This window comes from Leptopilina heterotoma, unplaced genomic scaffold, assembly GCF_015476425.1.
Source record: "Leptopilina heterotoma isolate Lh14 unplaced genomic scaffold, ASM1547642v1 Lhet_58, whole genome shotgun sequence".
Classification (NCBI taxonomy): Eukaryota; Metazoa; Arthropoda; class Insecta; order Hymenoptera; family Figitidae; genus Leptopilina; species Leptopilina heterotoma.
The window spans coordinates 636,257-655,294 of NW_025111131.1; the positions used below are offsets into that span (position 1 = coordinate 636,257).

The 19,038-nt window shown below is 26.3% G+C and overlaps 1 protein-coding gene across 1 annotated transcript in view; it reads right to left on the bottom strand.

Annotated features, from left to right (window-relative positions):
- The window catches only part of LOC122508888, a 122,145-nt gene extending 114,730 nt beyond the window's left edge, over nucleotides 1-7,415 (bottom strand). Inside the window, exon 1 of the mRNA XM_043622546.1 lies at nucleotides 6,818-7,415. The gene's annotated coding sequence lies outside the window, so the exon portion shown is untranslated. The remainder of the gene's footprint in view (nucleotides 1-6,817) is intronic.
- Nucleotides 7,416-19,038: the final 11,623 nt, after the last annotated feature.

Below are 19,038 nucleotides of genomic sequence, written 5' to 3' on the forward strand. Positions count from 1 at the left end.
CCAAAAATCCCAGAATTCAGTTTTATCCAATACTTTCAATTACAACTTGCCATCATAGATAGAAAAGTTTATCCTAATAATCTGACAATAATGTACCACTATTGGTCCGTGCTAAGTCCCGTTACCAGCAATGAGACGTTTTGTATGCTAGTATATAGGCCCAATTAATTTTTGCCAGTTTTCTGCAGACATTCACTGAAAAAATTACATTCTAAGTTTAAGAAAATCTTCTTAAATATGCGCCAAGAATATTCCCCCACTTAGATTATGTGGGAAATATTCTTACAATAAGAAGAAAATTAGTATTGTAAGAATGTTTCCCACTTAATTTACACTCTAAATCTGAATCAGTGAAAATTTCACTGATTTCAATTCAGTGGCCCAGTTTTCTTTGATGAATCAGTGGAATTTCACTGACAATCAGTGGTTTTTACTGATTCTCAGTGAAATCCCACTGATGAATTAAAGAAAACTGGGCCACTGAATTGAAATCAGTGAAATTTTCACTGATTCAGATTTAGAGTGTAAGTGGGAAATATTCTTGGCGCATATTTAAGAAGTTTTTCTTAAAATTAGAATGTAATTTTTTCAGTGTTGACGGGCCCGTTTTGCAGTCTTGGAATTTCACACTTGGAGCTTATAAAAAACCATTTATTAGCTTTTTTTCCGAGAAGCACCACGTGGAGGTAACCACTATTAGTATTGTTTTTGGCAAGTTTTTAAATCCCGTGCAGAAATTGCCCTAACAGGGCCCTGACCCCGCATGAAACCAGGACCCGACCTGGCAGCTCGTCAAATCAGGCTTTGCGCCATGGCGCCGGCCGGGTTCCTTGTTTCACCCAGGTCTGGACCCGGCCAGGCCCCTGTCAAAATTTCTACTCGGGATTATTTTCCAGGAGCTTAGTAAAACTAAAAAAATTCTTGTTAATTAAATTTGATAAAAGATATAAAACATTTTCATTTCAGTATTACTAAATTATCTTGGATCATAATTTGTAAAAACAAAAAACATCTTATTTAAAAGTAATAAGTAGGTAAAATCAAAAAAATTAGATATTAATATTTTCAATTTTTATGGGTAAAAATATTTAAACTTTTAAATTTTAGATTTAAAATTCCTATTTTTTCTATTTTTATGATAAAATTGAAATTAAAATTACCAAGAAAACAAATTAATTAATTAATTAGAAAATATCAATACCAACTTAATGCAAGAATTAATTAATATTTAACCCTTTCAGTAGCAGTGATACATTTAATTCATATGAACATTTTTTTGTTAACTTCTGCATAACTTTCTTGATTTTAAAAACTGAATATTGAAACAATTTTTTTGGTCCAATGAGGCAAATTTCTTGCTTTAAATACTGGTCTTTAAATAAAAAAAGTTTAATAACTTTCCATAAAAAGCTTGTTTAAAAATCAAGAATCATCATTTTTGTAGAAAAAATTTGATCAGAAAAAACGAAAAAAATTTCAAAATACGTCTTTTTTTGAAATTTTAGTATAGAAATGGGTTGTATTTATCTAAAAAAGTTAGCTAAGGATAGTTTTGCATCCATTTTATAAAAAATAAAAATTTTTCATTTTTTTTATTTTTCGAATTTTTTGAAAAAATGTCGTAACTTTCGTTCAAGTTAATATTTTTTAATCGGATAAGGCTATGATTTTAAGTTACGTTAATACCTAATAGACTGCCAAGTTTCACTTTAATCGGTTAAACCGTTTTGAAGTGATGCGCGAACAAAGTTTTGCATACAGACAGACAGACAGACAGAAGGACAGACAGACAGACAGACAGATAGACAGACAGACAGACATTTTTTTTTTTACATTTTTCGAATTCTCATGTCTCAAGAAGAAAAAATATATAAGAATTTTCAAGATTGGAGCAATGTACAGACAGAAGTCTGATTTTATTAATATAGATGATTTTATTAATATAGATATCTATATTAATAAAATCAGACTTCTGTCTGTACAATGCTCCAAGCTTGAAAATTTTTATATATTTTTTCGTTTTGAGACATGAGAAATCGAAAAATGTAAAAAAAAAAATTTCTGTCTGTCTGTCTGTCCTTCTGTCTGTCTGTCTGTCTGTCTGTCTGTCTGTATGCAAAACTTTGTTCGCGCATCACTTCAAAACGGTTTAACCGATTAAAGTGAAACTTGGCAGTCTATTAGGTATTAACGTAACTTAAAATCATAGCCTTATCCGATTAAAAAATATTCACTTAAACGAAAGTTACGACATTTTTTCAAAAAATTCGAAAAATCAAAAAAATGAAAAATTTTTATTTTTTATAAAATGGATGAAAAACTATCCTTAGCTAACTTTTTAGATAAATACAACCCATTTCTATACTAAAATTTCAAAAAAAGACGTATTTTGAAATTTTTTTCGATTTTTCTGATCAAATTTTTTCTACAAAAATGATGATTTTTGATTTTTAAACAAGCTTTTTATGGAAAGTTATTAAACTTTTTTTATTTAAAGACCAGTATTTAAAGCAAGAAATTTGCCTCATTGGACCAAAAAAATTGTTTCAATATTCAGTTTTTAAAATCAAGAAAGTTATACAGAAGTTAACAAAAAAATGTTCATATAAATTAAATGTATCACTGCTACTCAAAGGGTTAAATATTAATTAATTCTTGCATTAAGTTGGTATTGATATTTTCTAATTAATTAATTAATTTGTTTTCTTGGTAATTTTAATTTCAATTTTATCATAAAAATAGAAAAAAATAGGAATTTTAAATATAAAATTTAAAAGTTTAAATATTTTTACCCATAAAAATTGAAAATATTCATATCTAATTTTTTTGATTTTACCTACTTATTACTTCTAAATAAGATGTTTTTTGTTTTTACAAATTATGATCCAAGATAATTTAGTAATACTGAAATAAAAATGTTTCATATTTTTTATCTAATTTAATTAACAAGAATTTTTTTTAGTTTTACAAAGCTCCTGGAGAATAATCCCGAGTAGAAATTTTGACAGGGGCCTGGCCGGGTCCAGACCGGGGTGAAACAGGGAACCCGCCCAGCGCCATGACGAAAAGCCCGATTGGACAAGCTACCAGGCCATGCGGGGTCATGCGGGGTCAGGGCCCTGTTAGGGCAATTTCTGCACGGGATTTAAAAACTTGCCAAAAACAACCAATAGTGGTCACCTCCACGTGGTGCTTCTCGGAAAAAAGATAATAAATGGTATTTTATAAGCTCCAAATGCGAAATTCTAAGACTGCAAAACGGGCCCGTCAGCACTGAAAAAATTACATTCTAATTTTAAGAAAAACTTCTTAAATATGCGCCAAGAATATTCCCCACTTAAATTAAGTAGGAAATATTCTTACAATACTAATTTTCTTCTTATTGTAAGAATATTTCCCACATAATCTAAGTGGGGAATATAAGAATATTAAGATTTTAATATTAAGATTTTCTTAAAATTAAAATGTAATTTTTTCAGTGAATGTCTGCAGAAAACTGGCAAAAACTACTGCCCAGGCGCGAAAGACCAATGCTGACGATAGATTAAAGGTTGATTGAGTCTTGAACGCTCAGTGTGGGTAACTCACAGTAGAAGCAGTCTTTACATCACTGTCAATCAATATTAGTTCAATATTGGTTCAACATTGGACCCAATGCTCGTCCCATGCTCGATTCAAGACTCGGTCAGTCTTTATGAGTGAAGCTCGAACATCTAATCTTGATTCAAGCTTGAATCAATCTTTACTCAATATTCAGTTTATCTTTATTTATTACCGTGTTCACTTAATTAAATAATATTATAATAATTATAATTATAATAATTGTTTCAAATAATAATAATAATAATTAACATTAAGTTATCAATTAATAAATAAATATATTATTAATTGTAACATTCATATTTAAAGAAAGTTAAATGGAAAATTTTTTTTTATAAATGTTTTCAAAATTATTATAGATAATTAATAAATAATAATTAAAATGTGCAATAAATATTCCTGACACTGCATCATATTTAATCATTTTATTAATTATGTTAACTTTTAATATTAATTTAATTAATTATTATTTATTTATTTATTAATTATTATAATTTTAATAATTATTATTCAATTAATAAATATTATTATAATTAATAATAATTATAATATTTCACATTATAATTCATTATTATTCCAAATTATATTTATTTACATAATATATTATTAATATATCTAATAATAAATGTTAATAATTTTGTTACTGAATAATAAAAAATATCAATTATTTATCGATGTTTATTAAATTATCCATTAAATATTTTTAATTGTAAAATGTTTTAAAAGTTGAATTTTGTAATGATTACAATTTTATTATGAATTATTTAATATTCATTTTTAATAATTAAAATAATTCAGGATTAGTATGTGTAAAATTTTTAGTCATAGTTTTCACTTTGCCCTTATAAGTAACAAAGTATACGGCACTGGCATTAATATATTACATTAGCCCGAGGTCTCATCGAGACTCAGTGGCCGTGCGGATTAAGTGGTTGCGTCTAGGACTTCCGGAATGCGTCTAGGGCGGGGGGACGTGAGTTCGATCCCACATGCGAGCGGATTTTTTCATTATAAGCGGTTACATAAAATAATAAAATTACTATTTAATCTGTATAATTAATAAGTGTTGTGAATAAAAACTTGTGAACTTGTTTGTAAATAATATTAAAAGTCTGTCAAAAATGAAGTTAAAAAATGTACAAATTATCACAAATTGTGTTTTTTTTTTTGCTAAAATTATTTTTCAATATTATTATGTTAAATGACATTTATTGTTAGTCATATAATATTTATATGAAAATAATATAATTATTATAATAATAACTTATTGTCATTAAATATGTAAATACATATATATTAATAACAATACTGTTTATTATTAATAATAAAAATTAATATATTCACGTTATATTGAATGAACGCGTGAGAAGCGTGTAAATTTGGGAACAGTGGAAGCAGTCTTGTTCAGTCCTGCTTTCGGTTTCCGCAGCATTGATTGAAGATTGAACGCCAGTCTTCAACAAAGACTGAGCGTCAGGTTTACATCGATGTTACTATTCCGGACTCAAGTAGCCTTGCTTTCGCTGTCCCACCAATCTTCAACCAATACTGACCAAGTCTCAATCAAGCTTCGTAAAGCCTGAACTCACTGTCAGCTCGCGCCTGGGTGGGCCTATACTGGCATTCAAAACGTCTCATTGCTGGTAACGGGACTTAGCACGGACCAATAGTGGCACATTATTATCAGACTATTAGGCTAAACTTTTCTATTTATGATGGCAAGTTGTAATTGAAAGTATTGGATAAAACTGAATTCTCGGATTTTTGGAAAATCCGTGACAAAAAAATAAAAATCACAACTTTCCTCGCCTCGAATCCTCTTGCAATTTTTTTAAATGGATTCTGATTATTAAGAGAAAAAATGCTTGCGAGGCGAGGAAACAATAATTTAGTTGAATTTCCAGGAATTTCGGGAAATCCGTGATCCTTTTGTAATTTTTTTAAAAGGGTGTTAATATTAAAATAAGCAATTAGCTAAAGTAAACATTTTCGTCGAATAAACGTTGGTAATTTCAGTTTCAGAATATTGGGACGTTGCTCGGCTCAGTAATGGCACATTAATAGCAAAAATTTTGTATCTGCAATGATGGCAAAATATAATTGCCAATATTGGGACGTAGTTAATTAATAAAAAATGGAATAATTTATATTAGTTTTTGTATTTTGCCAATACTGGGAAAGTAATGGCAGTGAATATTGGGCCATTAACGTCTGCCGACGTCAAACCGTAATTAACACCACAAGAGTAGTCCCAATAATATCGACCAAGACTAGGTGACAACTTTGCCAGTACTGGGCCGTTATTAAGCCATGATGGTTTTCACATTTGGGCGATTTTAAAAATTGTAAACATTATCTTTTTTCTTTCCTTAAAATTTCGTTTTCTTCCTCATTAATTAATATTAATAATCATCAAGAAAATTATTTTCAATGTAGTTGGTTAAATACCAATCAATACTCAATATGGAAAACTATAAAAATACTAAGAAACACGTCGAAGACGGGTATCGCAGCTATTAATATATAAGTAGGAATAACAATAACTAATAACCCGTCGAAGACGGGTATCGCAGCTAATATATATATATATATATATATATATATATATATATATATATATATATATAACTATCTATTTAAATGATGATAGTATTCCGGCAATCAGTTCCCAATTTAAAGTATCGTTTTAGTTCTTTAACATTTTTAATTGTTTTTAATTTAAATTGTTTTTGATTTTTAAATTAATGTACTAAAATCATAAAATTATTGGAAAATATTTATCAAAAAATTTAAAAAAAAATAAAATAAATTTAAAGCATTTGAATGAAATTTTTTTAAATAATTAAATTCTTTGGAAAAAAATTAATTTAAGTTATACAGAAAGCAATTTAATTCTTGATATAAATGTATTTTAATTTTTTTGAAAAGAATAGAATTTTATTTAATCATTTTTATTAACAGTTTTAAAAGTAATTGAACCCATTAGAGAAATTTAATTAAAATTGCCTTAAATATAATTGAATTTAATTAATATTTTTAAAATTAATTGTATTTTTTTGAAGAAACTTTATAAAAGTTATATTTAAAAATAATTTCATACTGTCGATAAATTACTTCTGCTTATATTTTAAATAATAGCTCAATTTCTTTTTACTGTAAAATATAATTTATAACTACTATATTATTATTTTCAGGCAAATTTGAGGAACATATTTACCTTAGGACTTGAACAACTGATACAGGAATCTGCTGAAGCTCACCATTGTTTAAAGCTAATTCTAGCACTCCCATTGTTACCCAACTACGAAATTTTGAACGCATATGAAGAAATTAAGGCAAATTTATTGCCACAGACACAAATTGCTATGCTACCGTTTTTAAATTATTTTGAGAGACAATGGATTCGCAGAGTGACACCTAATACGTTTAGCGTGTTTATGCTTCCAAAGCGCACAAACAACGACTGCGAATCGTACAATAAAATTTTAAAACAATTATTTGGTGTTCACACAAATATTTGGAATTTCACTATTAAGTTATTCTACTTTCCTTACATTCAATTTAATTTTTTTTATAACGAATAATATCTTTTACAAAAACTATTTGACCAATTCTTACGAAATTTTAAACACATTTTTGTCACATGAATCAGTATCGAAAAAAATGGAATCATAATATAAACTTTTTGCATAATAATTAATAACTGTAGTTCAAAGAACAACGACAGATCTATACTGAACTTTCTCTCTAAATCTAAATTAACAAAATCTCACTAATTCCGGGAAATAAGTATACCACTAATTTCAAACAAGTTGTTCATTTTATGACCATTTAGCTTCCTCAATATATAAAAATTGCGGTTTTGCAAACTTTTGAAAAATTATGTACAAAAGGGTTCGTCCAGAAGATTTGTTAAAAATAAAATTATATAAATCATTTATAAGTTGTATAAATATTTGGTGAAATTTACACTTTCATTTGCCAATTGCTTCTATTTTATGATAGAATAATCATTTCAAAATATTAATATTAATATTAAATTAATTATGAAAAAAATACAAAATTTGAATTTTTTGTGAAAAAGAAAAATATTTATTAATTTTATAAATTTTGATAAAATATATACTTTGTATACATCAATCGATTCGTTTTCTTGCCAGGAATGTAATTTTGAGAATAATTAATAAAAATATTAACAAATAAAAAAATTATTTCAGAAAATACAAAAAAAAAAATTTCTGAATTTTAAAAAAATTGTATAAAAAAAAATTTTGTAGATATTTTTAAAAATCCTTGTGTCAGATTTCAGGTATTAATGACTGCAATAAACCTGCAAAATTTCAGGACAATCCATCAAAATTTGTCTGAGATAATTTGTACACAATTTTTGTGACATACACACACACGCACATACACACACACATACACACATACATACACACACATAGATCTAGACATTTGCTCATAATTGAATATACATATGTTCTAGATGAAAATGAGTCCATATAACCTTGTTTTGAAAAATTGAAAATCGTCACCAATGCAAAGCTTCCTCATGAGGAAGCAAAAGCGTTAATTAATCAATGACATTTCATTAATCATTTTGAATATACATATTAATTCATATTGTATAAATTCGCTATTGGAAATTTGTGGTATATTTATCACCATTTCAGATTTAAAGAGTAAATCTTTTTAATTTTAAAGTTTCGGATTTTTCTAATCAAAAAAAGTATTTACATAGCTGACATTGTTATTTTCAGCAAGGATAAATTCATTGTTAAATTTGAAACAAAAAAATTATTATTTATCTTTAATACAACAAAATATGTTACATGGGTGATTTTCAAATAACTTTCATATTTGCATGGCTTCAAAGATAAGTAACTACTAAAACAATTTTTTTGGTCAGTTATTTCATAAACCACTTAATAGAAGTATGTTCTTAAAGATACATACTTAATATTCAGTTCATTAATTAATCATTATCACAATTAAAACTAAGAAAACATGGTAAAATTATCAGGTCCTTTTTAACATATTATACTTCAATAACAAAAATGTACTGAAATAAATAATGAAAGTGATTTATTTATTTATTAAAACGTATTTTAATCACTTAATAGAAACAAATATTTAATCTTAAAAATAACAAACGATATATGGAATACATAAAAATATTACTTTTTTGTGTCTAAAATAGTTTATACAATAAAAAGTAAGAAACAATATTGTTTTCTAAGATTTACAAAAATTTCACATATTCATTGTTAAAAAATGCAATTTTAAATATAAATCTTCTAAAATTTTCTTAGTTTCTGTATTTTATAAATAATATTAAACATACTTTATTCCGGAATTTCAGGGACTCTTGTTCAACATCAAAGTGGAATAGCAATTGATTTACAATCCCTCGAACGAGGTTATAATATCACAAGATTGCGCAAAATTAGGAACGTTGTTAAAGATGAGATGATATTCGCAGAATGGACAAAACTAACAGAAAGAAATGATTACTCGAAACGACAATTTCTAGAAGAAATATTCAAAATTTTCATCGACCCAATAGAAGCATACAATAGAAGCTTACAATAAATAATAATAAATTGTTCAAATATAAGCATACAAGTCGTACATTGTAACAAATTTAAATGAATTATTTATTAATTAAGCTATTTATTATGCCAATTTGGATGATAAAAAACATTGCGAAAAACCACACTACAAATTAAATTTTATTTTATTCAATTGTTTATTAAGAATTTCAGAATATGAAAAATATAATTTGCCTCGTATGAAACATAAACGATTTACCTTTTTTACAAAAAAGAACTAACCAAAACTGTGGGTTTTTTAAAATTTCAAACCTTAACTAGATTTTTCAAGTTCTGTGTAGCAAACCATGCATACACTTTCTTCAAACATTCAGCATTCAGTTAATAAAAATAAGTTTTTATAACTTTCTAATGAGATATAATCTTCTATATTTTAAAATGAAATAATCATTCAGGGTTCATGGTCTATTTATGAAAATTTACGTTAGTAACAAAATTCTTTGAATTTGACCATACATAGATTTTGATGTAATTTAACGGCAGTTTATTGGGCCTCTTTTTGACCTGTAAAAAGGTAAAAAAATGTGGGCCAAATTACACATAGATTTTGACGTAATTTAATATCGTTATTGGGCATCTTTTTTAACTGTAGGTCAAAAAAAAAAAAAGACAAATCATTTTGGCAGCGATATATTTTTCTGCTATAGGTATAGGTATATATGTATTGTATTACCTAATTAATTCTAAATCAGATATTATACATGTGACGTTCTATAATACAATATTTAACATATTATTATCAATTAATATTTTACTTTAAAAAGTTTTGCAATGATTAATATATTTTAATTAAGTAGTATAATAAATTAATTGTTATTATAATAATTTTTTAGAGAGATTGAATGGCCTTCAAAAAAAGTAAGTCAAAATATATTTAAACCTTTTTTGAATTTTCATATTCGCTGAAAAAATTCGTAGATTTTGAAAATAGGGAAAAAGGATATTAAAAATTTATTTTCTCTAATTCTAATAATTTTTTTTCATTGGAAAATACCTAAATAACTTTTAAGTGGTAGAAAAAATCGTTTAAATTTAATTTCTGTATTTGCAGCAGTTTTTATTGACTGCTTCTCAATTTTTTGAATAATAAAATTAATTTTTATTAATTTTCAAGCATTTTTTTAATCTCTGTTTTTATTTACAAATTCTAAAAAATACGATTATCAGTGAATTTTCTAATTTGAAAATTTCTTTGTTTATTTTTCGAACTACCTAATTTCAAATATTAATATTAAACTATTTTTTACTTTGTATATACAAAAGTAATAATAATTTTTTTAAGAATTAATATAACAACAATTTTATGAATATTATCAATTAATTATTCTTCGTATTTGCTTTAAATACTGAAATTATTGGTTCATTTACCATTTAATTGATTCAAATAAATTTTTTTTTTCAGTGCTCTAGTTGAAAATATCTGTGTACGTTTCCCATGAATAATAATAATAAAAAAAAAATAAATATGTGTAGTACAATAAATGATCGATAGTATCAGTAATTGTATGTAACTAATATATGTATAGTATATAAACTGTTTTAGAAATCTTATGACCACATTGTTAATTATAAAGGCAATTAAACATTAAAAGCAAATTTATTACTATATTCACGTTTGTTATTTAATTGATAAACAAAGTGATATAAAGCAAATGAATTAAAATACAAACTTAAGTTTAAGCTTTTATTTTTAGTAGATATTTAAGAATTTATTAAATTTTTCTATTTTTATGAATATTTATGTTTTAAATTAAAAAAAAATTTTAATTTTGTTCTCAACTGCATAAATTCACATTTAAAAATTCAATTGATTTATTTTTTTATAGATGCTTTTAAAGTTCCCACCATTTTTATATTACATTAATAGAAAATACTAATAGCGCCATCTAGTACTACTTTATCGACAGTATTAACCATATAATATATAAGAGATATATGGGAAACAATTACACTAAAACAGTTAATTAATATTTTAGGGAAAATGAACTTTCTACTGTGTACATTATAGGTTATATGACATTTTAAAAGAATGGTATTTGTTTAAAATAAATTATATATTACATAAAGATTCTTAAAAAGTATATATTGTGAATTTAACAATTAGGTCATATGAATTTTCTGTGATTTACAAATTATGTAAATCAGCATTTAGTGACAGTGTATTTTAGGTTATGTAACTTTTTAAAAAAATAAATATTATATCAAATGTTAATTTATTAAACAAAATTTTATGACTAGATACATATATATTTTTAAAAAATTATAATTGCAGGTTAATCGGCAAAATTTAAATTAAGGTAACTACAAATTTGGTATAATAAAAGTTTTAGTAAATAATAAAACTTGAAATTTAGCATTATGTCCACCAATAATTAAAGTACTTTAACGTTATAACAAATTAGCAGTAGAAAATGTTAATTCTATGCGAAATAAAACGTTTATTAGAAACAGTTTTTAGGTCCTATAAATTTTATGTCAAATGGTATTATGTCCAAATGAATTTTAGATTATATGAAAATTCGAATTTTTGAACATTATGTCAAATGGTATTTAGTAGCTCTAAATTTTAGGTTAAGTGAATGTTAGAAACAATAAAATTATGTTGAATATAAAATCATGAAAATAAACTTGAGGTAATATGTTTATTAAGAAAAATGATAATTATGCAAAATATTCATTATAGATAATCAAATTAATGTAAATAACAATTCACAACAATGAAAAACATAATAAATAATGATTCGTTAAAATAACAATTATACTCTCACAAGTAATTAATGTATTTTGAAATTATGAAATATTATTTTTTAAAGAAGTATATTTTATGGTACACAATAATTTACAAAGTAGAAATATATAATAAATAATTATTTAGTACAATAAAAATTATGCCAAGAATTATTTATTACAAGTGAATTTAAGGTTATGTGAACACTCAAATCTTTAAAAATTATGTCAAATAGCTTTTAGTGTCTGTGAATTTTCCATTAGGTGACACTTAAAAATAATGACATTATGTTAAATGTATAAATTCGCTAAATTAAATATTAGGTTATATAGATATTATAAAAAATGACTTTTCTGAAATATGGTTATTATTGAAAATATTGATTAACAGAAATAATAATTCTAATCAATTAAAATTACAATAATTTGTTTTTCGTAAAAAAAATATATATTCAAAAGCTATTCAAGTAATTGAACATTATGATTAATTCTTATTCTAAAGAACTAATTTTATAGCCAATAGTATTTTGTGAAAAAAAATTGTAGCTTACAGTTATTTAGCATTCGAATAATTATTTTAAATAACATTTAGTCCACTTATATTTTATTTTATATTAAGATTCGAATTTTTGAAAATTATGTCTAATGACATGTAGTAGCTGAGAATTTTAGGTTAAATGAAAGTTAGAAATATTAGAGTTATGTCAAATGTAAATTTGTCAATTTAAATGTTAGGTTATATTAATCCCTGCTGGAAGTAAATAGATAGAAACCTTTTCTCTTTTAATCCCTTTCTATTGCTAATATAGAAAGAGATATGAATAATGTATAACTTTTAATCTCTTACCTATACTTCTTTATGCCTTTCTATTCCTACCTTTATCAACTTGTTCGCTACTTCTTTTAATCACCTTTTTTGAATAACTTTTAATAGCCATTTTAAACCCTTCTATCTCTTTTTATATACAATCTTATTACAACTTTTTTTTATCCCTTTAAATCACCTTTTCTCTATTACTTTTAAAATCCTGTCTATTTCCTTGTATCTCTTTCAATGTTAGACCTTATAGACACTATTATTATTATTATTATTATTATTATTATTATTATTATTATTATTATTATTATTATTATTATTATTATTATTATTATTATTATTTATTATTATTATTATTATTATTATTATATTATTATTATTATTATTATTATTATTTATTATTAGTTTTTAATTGAAATTAATCGATTTCTTCTATAAGGGGTATCTCCTTTTTTACTTTCCTTTGGATTAGAAAGGATGTGAAAATGGATAGAGGAAGACAGAAATGTATGAATAAAAAGAGATTGAAAATTTTTTATCTCTTTCTATATATTTTTTTCTATATATTTCTATATCTAAAACTGTATATAAAGAGATTAGAAGGGATAAAAAGATATATAAATATAAAGTTATAGAAAGAGATAAAAAAATTGTATCTCTTTTAAGTATCCATTTTGCATCTCCAAACTATTATATTTTCTAATCTTTTTTTATCCCCTTTTTTTAATCTCTTTGTATCTCTTTACTTCCAGCAGGGATGTTATGGAAATTAACAAATATGAAAAGTAATTATTAGATACAGTGGAAAGTGAAGTAAATAGAAATTCGAAATAATATAAATTATAATGAAAGTTTATTTATTAAAAATAAAAATTATGATGAATGGTCATTCGGGAAAATGAAGCTTATAATAAATAATAATTAGTACAAATAACTTTTTTGATTTTTGACAGTTAGCACATGGAAAAGTTGTATCTAATAATAATTAGGGGGCTTTCAAATTATTTTAAATAACGTCTATTATAATTAAATATTAGGCAATGTAATTATTCAAAAAAATAGTAATTATTACAAACAACTATTCTATAGAAAAAAATTTATTTTTAATAATGTTTTGACAAAATAAAAACTATGTTAAAAATTAATACGATCTTTTGAAAATTATAATAAAAGATAATTCGAATAAATAAACATTACGTTCAATATCAATTAGTAAAATAAAACTTATGCCACATTGTATTTAGACATTAAGATTTTCGACACTATGAGCATTATAAGATTGACATTTGAGGAATAATCATGCGCCCCGTTCTTAATGGTCCTACAAAACTAGTATACCAATCATGTTTACAAAAAGAATTTCTTATTCGTTAAAAAAATTTACAAAAAAGTAAGAATCCGACAGTAGTTGGCCACCTGAAAGCAATCTTTTTAATTAACACTGTTTTAAAAGTGCAATTCATATTTTTTTTCAAATTCTTTTATGTGATATTGTTCCTTACGATCACACAAAACTATTAAACTAATCATGGTTATGAAAAAAATTTTTTATTCGTTAAAAAAATTAGTAAATAAACAAGTACAAAAACCGTACAAAATTTTTTTTTTCAATTACAAAATCTTAGATTTGTTTATGATCACCTTAGAAACGATTAGCAACAAACAAAATATTTTTATCTCATACGGTTTTATAGCTATTCAAAATTGAAAAGTGTCTTCTGTCTGGTTTACCCTAATCCTTAAATATTAAATTAATTTTGTTTTAATTTTGAGATGAATCCTTATTGTGCATCAAAATTATAAAGTGGTATATATCAAATACCTAGTCAGTTTTTCGTTCGCGGCGGCCATTAGCACAATGCAAATATTAAGAAAAATACTAAATTTTGGACGAAGATATCTCGAGAACCGTACGGTAAAAAATTCTAATATTCAACACCCTGGTAAAAATTTCAGACTAATTCCGGATTAAATACGGACAGAATATTACGGATTAGTCCGAAAATTGTACGAAAATGATCCGCGTTAGTCTGATATTAATCCGAACGAAACCCTGAATCCGAAAACACTCCGATGTAATTCTAAATGTCTACGAATTGAGTCCGTAATTAGTCCGCAACAATCCGAATTTATGACCGGTGAAGAATTCTCCTAAAATAAGTACGGAATTATCAGAAATCAATATGTAAAGAATACGGAATCAGTCCGCAACAATCCGAGTTTAATCTAGTTAAAAAACTTAATCCGTAAAATGTCCGAACCAATTCGAACTCTGTAAGCAAGAAATCCGATATAGTCCACAACAATTTGAAATTAAGTGTTGCAAAATCCTATTCCGAAACAAGTACGAAACAATCCGAAAACTGTATGCAACGAATTTGGAAATTGCCTGCAACGATTGAGATTTAGGTAATCCAATTGAAAGACATAATCCTAAACAATCCGAAATCTGTATGCTAAGTATCCGAAAATTGTCTGAAATAATCCGGATTTAATCCAATTAAAAGGCATAATCCGAAACAAATAATAAACAATCCGCAATATGTATGCAAAGAATCCGGTAATAGTCAGCGGCAATCCGAATAATATTCGATCAAAACACCCCAGTCCGAAAAGAAGTCTTATAATAATATGGAATTTGTAAATATATATATAAAATCCACAGACAGTCCAAAACAATCCATATTCAATCCAATTCAAAGGCTTAATCCGGAATGATTTTGGTCAGATAAATTCAAACTATAATTATAATTTCGTATGACAAATACCTGACCATAACCAGATTAATTCCGGACTTAATTGGACTATTTGCAACTTGCGTATTGCCAGACTAACTTCAGACTAGATCGTACTAATTCCGGATTCACTGGTTATACACAAACCTATTGAGTTTGGATTTATCCGAACTAATTCTGAGTGACGAAAATCTGACCATAAGCAGACTGTTTCGGATTAGCTGCAGATTCACTGATTAAACCAATCGGATTACTTCTGCATTTACTAGTTGCATATAATCTGACTGACTTCGGACTAAATCGGACTAATTACGGATTCAATAGTTATAAAAAACGGTATTGATTTTAAACTTAATTCAGGGTGAAAAAGTCCACAATAAACCGTACTGTTGCGAACAAATTCCGGATTAGTCCGAAATCGGTCCGACTTATGGTAAATAAAATATTTACTTTTGCAGTTAATTTGATTTTACACTAGTATTATTAGTTATCTTTTTTAATATTATAATTAACACTTATGCGTTAGTTTCTTGTCATTTCTTTTCGTGGCACTTGATAAATTCTATTGTGAATTTGAACTCCCATGCGAGCGTGGTATAGTGGTTAGTGTATTCGATTTCGGTGCGATATAATGTTAGATAGGTGTAGGTTCGAATCCCCAAGTGTTAGAAATTTTAAGTTAATGTAAATAAAATTGCGATAGGTAAATCGAAAAATATGTTGAATGTACCATAAAGTAATAATAATTAATATGTGTAACTTGTATAATTATTTTTTTATTAACAGTGACTAAATTGTCCGGACTAAATTTTGACTGTTTCGGACTAATTCCAGATTCACTAGTTAAAATTAACTGATTAATGTCGGACTTCATCGGACCAACTCCGGATTTACTAGTTGTTCACAAACCGTATAGAGTTCGGATTTATTCGGATTAATTTCGGGTAACAAAAACCTGACCATAAACCGCACTGTTTCGGACAAATTTCGGATTAGTCCGAAATCTGTCCGGTTTTTTAACCAGGGCAGTAATGTGTATTAATATGTTAATTTATTTTGCTGAAGTTTTCAAGCAATTCTCTATTACCATTGATTTTGAACTAACCACCTTAAGTACAAAAAATTTCTTATTAACAAATTATTACAACTCAAACATTTAGTGAAATGAATTTTTAAATGCAAAATGTTATAATTGAGAGAATTTTTAAGAATATAATTCTTTATTAAAATGAAAAATTATTTGTACAAAATGTCTTTCAGAAGAATAGTAGTTTTAAGAGAAACTTATTTTATGTGACAAACATTTCATACGTGAAATTGTTATTTTAACCGAAATTTCTTTTGACAGAATTTTTGATTGTTTAAAAATACATTTGAGAGAAATTTCAAATAGAACAGAAGAATGTTCGAAAAAATTCTCTTCCAGTCGAATGTTTATTTCATCAAATTATTATTTGATTGAATTTCCATTTAATTAATTTTTTACATTACAAAATTTCTATTTAATATAATTTTTATTTGACTGAATTTTTATTTGATCGAATTTCTCCTTATCAGAATGTTCATATGTTCAAATTTTTATAGGATAGAATATTTTTGTGACATAATTATAACATAGAGGACTCTCTACTTTACCGACATCTTAATTCTCCAACTTTTCATTTGTTATACATTCTATTTTCCCGATTCTGGAACCAATCATCTGTGAGGACAAAACAACATGAATATCGTAGGCTACCATCTTTTTATTAACAAGGGAGGTTGGAATATAAAGTTTATACCCTTTTTCTTTTACAACAGTAGATTCGAGAAGACTCTGACAGTTGGTTAGGCCTCAAGTCATTTAAGAATAAGAAGAAGAAGAGAGAAGGCCATTTGCAAATGACCATCTAGAAAATGTTACTCGTAGTTGGTTGAGACCATTAGATACTATTGTTCGTAGGGTCCCTGTCGAAAAAATTGGAACAATGTGAGTTTAAATAGTGTTTTACAAAATGTTTATTCCATGTGAATTGCGTGTTTACGAACACAATAAATGTGTTTGATGCGTGTATATTGGAACGTTTCTGAATGTTGGAAATGTCTTTTAATAGTATTGTGTGAATCATTTTCAAACTACAAATTTTGTGTTTAAATTGTGTCCATACTGTGTGTAATCGTATAAGTATGTTTCAAGATAGTGAATTCTGTATTTAACTAGAATAAAATTATTTTCAAAAACTTATTAAACCTTCTATTCTTGGTCACATTTTCGACAAGGGGGAGGTCACTAACAGTTGATTCCAAAAAGTCTGCGAAGGCAAATAATCATATTTACCGATCTGTTTGTAGGGGATGGTAGATTCGATTAGGATATTCGTGTATTACGTAAGGAATTGAACTAGACTGATTTGGAGGATTATTTGATGAAATCATGAGTTCTGAGTTAGATTTATTTGAGGGATTGGGTACCTTATTATTTGAAAGTAGGGTATTCAAGGAAGTAGGTACTGTTATTGTTTGAGAGAGAAAAATTGGTCGCATAGTGTTTGAATATTGGTAGTAGGTTGTAATTATGTTCCTGGTGTTTTCGATAAAAGAGGATTAGGAATTATTGATGAAGGTGGAATAATAATGGGGGAATTTGTGTCTATCTTATTCCTTACGTTTGTCGGAGATTGCAGTTTGACTGAACATTGCATGAAATAACATTGCATTGAATAACGTCAAACATTTTAAGAACAATTTCAAGTTTCATGAGCTTCGCAACTAAAGATTCCGATTTTTGCTGAAAGCTTACAATAACCTAGCCGAAAATTTGATCAGGTTAATGGGCAAGATTCTTTTCTCTGATAATTAGTTAATTGCACGGTCAGCTTGCTGTTTAGGTTAATTTATCATTCAAGAAAATTTTTAGCAGTAAGCTAATACGGCAAGCTTCATATGGGCGGGAAATTTGAAGCTTGCAGCAATATTGCCACAAGTTTGCTACAGGATTACGTATTAACAGGGTCAGTACATTTATTTCCGTGCACAGACTACTCATTATCCTCATTAGAGTGGTTCTTCCGGCTCGCCGGGCGGAATTTGAATTAAGGGGAGACCCTCATTTATTGCGTCAAAGAAATTGATTTTCTGGAAATAATTTTAATCAATTCTACAACTATTCAAGAATCTACCTTTCAAATTTTAAGTCGATATTTTTATTATTGAAGTTATAAAATTTCATTTTTCATGCGTCATCTGGTGAAATGTTTAAGGGAGTATTCTGGTCTATAGGCCTCAATTTCAGGCGTTTTTCCGAGTAGAATAAAAAAAAAGTTTAACATTTTTAGTATTTACTTTTCTTGCAAGTTGTTTATTAATGTTTAAAGAGTACAGAAAAAAATTAATAAACAAAATAATAAAAAAATTTAAAAGTTATAAACTGATGAAGTGGGGACTGAAAAAAAGAAAGTGCGTACTGGTTGACAGTGTGGAGACTTTTGTAATGTTCTAAAACAAAAAACTCAAAGAAATTCTTAATTATTAAAGGCTTCGCTATGGTCGGTACCTTGGAAAAGAA